This window comes from Larimichthys crocea, unplaced genomic scaffold (assembly GCF_000972845.2).
Source record: "Larimichthys crocea isolate SSNF unplaced genomic scaffold, L_crocea_2.0 scaffold560, whole genome shotgun sequence".
Classification (NCBI taxonomy): Eukaryota; Metazoa; Chordata; class Actinopteri; family Sciaenidae; genus Larimichthys; species Larimichthys crocea.
In genome coordinates, this window is record NW_020857324.1 from 129,290 (window position 1) to 133,311 (window position 4,022).

The window sequence follows — 4,022 nt, forward strand, 5'->3', positions numbered from 1 at the left end:
CTAATCCCTCACAAGGCCAAGAGAAAGTGTGACTCTGAAAAAAAGAGCCTGTTAAAACCGTGGGAGCTGCGTATATGTTTACTGACATTGCCGTAAACCGTGTGTCTGTTTGTGGAGCTAATGTGCGGTAATTAAGGAATATAATTAACGAGCACTACGAGACAAAAAATCAAGGATAAGCAAAAACCTGAATGCAGAGCAGAAGATGCAGAAGTCGAAGAGCTTTAAAGAAGAATATGAAGATCCAGCAGATGTTTTTCCACCAGAGCAAAATCAAAAAGTGAAGCTGCCTGTGAAAGCAAGTTATATATGGCAGAGGAGATCGCCAAATCAGGCCGACCATTTTCCGAGGGAGGTTTTCCTGAAGAGCTGGCATGATGAAGGTGTGCGACGTCTTGTGTCCAGACAAAGCAGATGTCGCAAATTAGCCGGAGGAGAAATACGGTTGCTGAGCGGGTTTGGTGAATTGCACTGATTTGGAGAAAACAGTTGATGAAAAAAGCAGATACTTTTGTTGGCATATCTCTTTGGCTGGGATGAAGCACAAGACATAACGGACACTGCACAGCTGGCGATCTTCCTCCCGTGGATGGACTCTAAGTTGCACGTTAAAGAAGAAATATTGGACATTAAATAAATCGATGATGGAACAGCAACGGGAAAGACATTTTGAAAAAAAAAACGTTTTTTGTGTCCAAATGTAACCGAAATGAAATTGGGCCCTGGGAGACAAACTTGTTTGGACTTCTACGGAGGGAGCACCGGCAATGTGTGTTGAAAAAGTGGACTAGTGGGAAGATGCGAGTAAGATAATCAGGAGGAGAACTGTGTTTGGTGAGTTAAACCGCAATCACTCACTGCATTTTCACCAGAATCGCTGTGTGGTAAAGTCCTAAAATGGAGCATGTGATGAACCTGTATACAGACCATAAAACTTTATCCGAGCCAGGGAGAATCACCGCAATTTCAATCGTTTCTGGGCGCGAAATAGATTCGATTTTGCCAACGACATTCTTATCATAGAGGTACTTGGCTAGTCGGGGAAAAGTCTCAACAGAGTTTGCGAGCTCATTAAAGAAATCTGTCAGTCATGTACAGTAAATGAAAAACTCCCCAGTTTTTGCGGGACGAAAAATGGAAATGTGAATTGGCGTTTCTATTCCTGGCTGACATAAACAGCTCATCTCAACGCTAAATAACCTGCAGCTCCAGGGACGTGACCGCATGATCACTGACATTATGATGCGGTGAAAGGCATTTTCAAGTGAAGCTGCTCTTGTGGAGACACAAATGCACCAGTGGCAACATTGCATCACTTCCCCCGTTGCCAAGTAAATGAGAACCAAGTCGTCACAGCAGCGTCTCAAATGCGCACTTTGCCTGACAAATGAGGCGCACTGCCACCTGAGTTCGCACCGCTTTGGTGACTTTTGAAAGCACAAAAAAATACTTCGAGCTGGTCGCACCCATTGACGTCGATGTGGAAACTGCACCTGTACAGATGCAGATGGAGCTGAGTGAACTGCAGTGTAAGATGGACACTAAAGGCAAAGTATGACACTGCAGGGCCAGCACAGTTTTTTCGCTCCATTCCTGAAAGCAATGCCCCAGCATCCGTCTACATGCGGCGCGAACATTGTGCATGTTTTGGTAGTCACATAGCTATGGAAAGCTGTTCTCAGCGTGAAGCTTAACAAAAACAGACACAGAAGTCGTACCACTATGAACAACTGCAGTCCATCCGAGAATCTCTGCAATACAGGAACTCACAACAAACTGGATGAAAATGTTGCCAAAAAGATGCCGAGCATCAGCGCTGACAAATGGCATAAGCTGAAAAAAAAAAAAAAAGGGGGAATGAAAACTTAAAAAAAATTAAAAAATTAACTGATGTTTTAATTTGTTATGTTAACTTTTGGTAAAAGCACAAATTTTAATTATATATTGCAGTTTTTATTTTCATGAAATGCATTTTGGATGTATATAGTTTTGAGGCAGGAGCAAAGTATTTTAAGTTATTAATGTTTTAGTTTTGTTTATTCTGGATAATATTCCGGTCTGATTTAATTCATAAATTTGTGTTAAAAAAAAAACGTCAAGTTTTAGTGTTTCATAATGGTTATCTGTCCGGCGGCCACGCCAACCAAAGGTGTGGTTTGAGTTTTGCCCTCGATACAATTTGGAGTTGACACCCCTGTTCTAGAGGCATGTTGTGTTTTTTTTTTTTTGTGTTTTTTTTCGGATTACAGACTGCATCTGCTCTCCAACTGCGTGTTGTGTGGTAGTGTGGTGTGTGTGTGTGGGTGTGGTGTGCGTGCGTGTGTGCTTGTTCTGTGTGGGGTGTGTGTGTGTGTGTGGTGTGCATAAAATAGAAAAGTCTCGGCTCAAAATAAATGGAGTAAATGAGGCTTTGGTGGGGAGTAGCGATCATTGCCTGTATGGAGCCAAAACTAGATTCGCGCTTTGGCAGGCCGAATGTGAGTGATACAACAAATTTTTGCTACGTTCTATGTAGAATCGGGTCGGTAGTTGGCATTGAGTCCACAGTAGTGAAATCCGTTTTATTTTTTCACTGTCGTTCTCTCCCCTCTCCACACTCTAAGCGATGACATCACTCAGTCTAGCTCTGGAAAGTTCTCGAAATACACACCCATCATTTTTTGGATTACGTTTTTCTGGATTTTTGGCAAACCGTTTGCCGAAACTCTTAGAAAAGCATAGCCATCGATTCTGGCCGAGCCGGTCGTTTTGATACCCCGTTTGGGAATGTGCGACAAAAACTCTGGGGGATGGAAAGCGAACCGAAAAAAACAACCGGAAGAAACGGAGACGAATAATAAGAAAAGCCCGATAGGTTTTAAGAGCTCTATAGGCACACTCAATAATAATAAGCCAAGAGAAATAAAGAGTTGCTCCTTCAGGCACACCAAACTAAAAATTTGTCGAAAGAATTTGGAGTGTGCCTGAAACTCTGTCCGCCGTCGTCCCCATGCATTATTACTGACACGGCTCAGGCAGCTAGAAAAAAATTTTGAGAGTACGAGTGGGCTTGGTTGCTGGGGGTCTGTGTTCAAAAGCACACTCAAATAATCATTTTAACAATGTTTATTTAGACACACAGAGCAGCTAGCGCTACGAGGCTAGCAAATTAACATTGGCATTTTTTAAGCTAGCAGTTAGCATTAGCATGTAGCATTAGCATGTTAGCATTAACATGTTAGCGCTGATGGGGCTAGCAGTGTAAAATGAGCAATGTTAGCATTAGCAGGTAGCATTAGCATTTTAAAAGCATCGCCTTGGGTAACATTAGCATGTTAGCGCGGATGGGCAACAGTTTAATTTAAGTGTAACCCGTCTGAAGCAGAAAAGTAATTGAGTAATGAAAGAATACTTGAACTTAATGGCCCAAATAAGAAACAGAAGATTGAAATTCGGCTACGGAGCCCAGGTGTAACCAACCGATGGACTGAAGACACACACGTGCTCTTTTTGTTAATGAGAACAATGCTCACCTATTTGAATATGAGCTGGGAGAATAATAAACCACATGAAAATACATACAACACCCTTACCCGGTATGTATAGAAATAGATAAACAAATAAAAGTTTTCGCAGCTGCACGTGTTTTTTGTCTTAGTGTTCTGTTCACTTCACTAGATCTCACACCGTTAGGTGTCAGTCCAGCCACACATTGTGTGAGTGGGTGTGTCATGTGTAAAAGTGAGGCCAAAGGAATTCAATTCCGCAGTGTACGTCTACGATCCTCCAGTCCGGCTCGCCATCAGCGTCTCTCTCTGGCTCGTCCTCCAGACAGGCCTAGCGAAATCCAAGGGTTCCTTCAAAACCTGACCTACAATAATAAGGATCCTTATCCGAGGGTGCTTGAAACTTGCCGTGCATGTTCTCCAAGGCGTCCCACAATGAGAAGTTATCAATTCAAACTTTTATCAGAGGGCTGGCCGTGAACGGAGCGGCAAACCCACGCTGCGGATTTGTCCACAGAAAAACAAACTCCCTTTGAC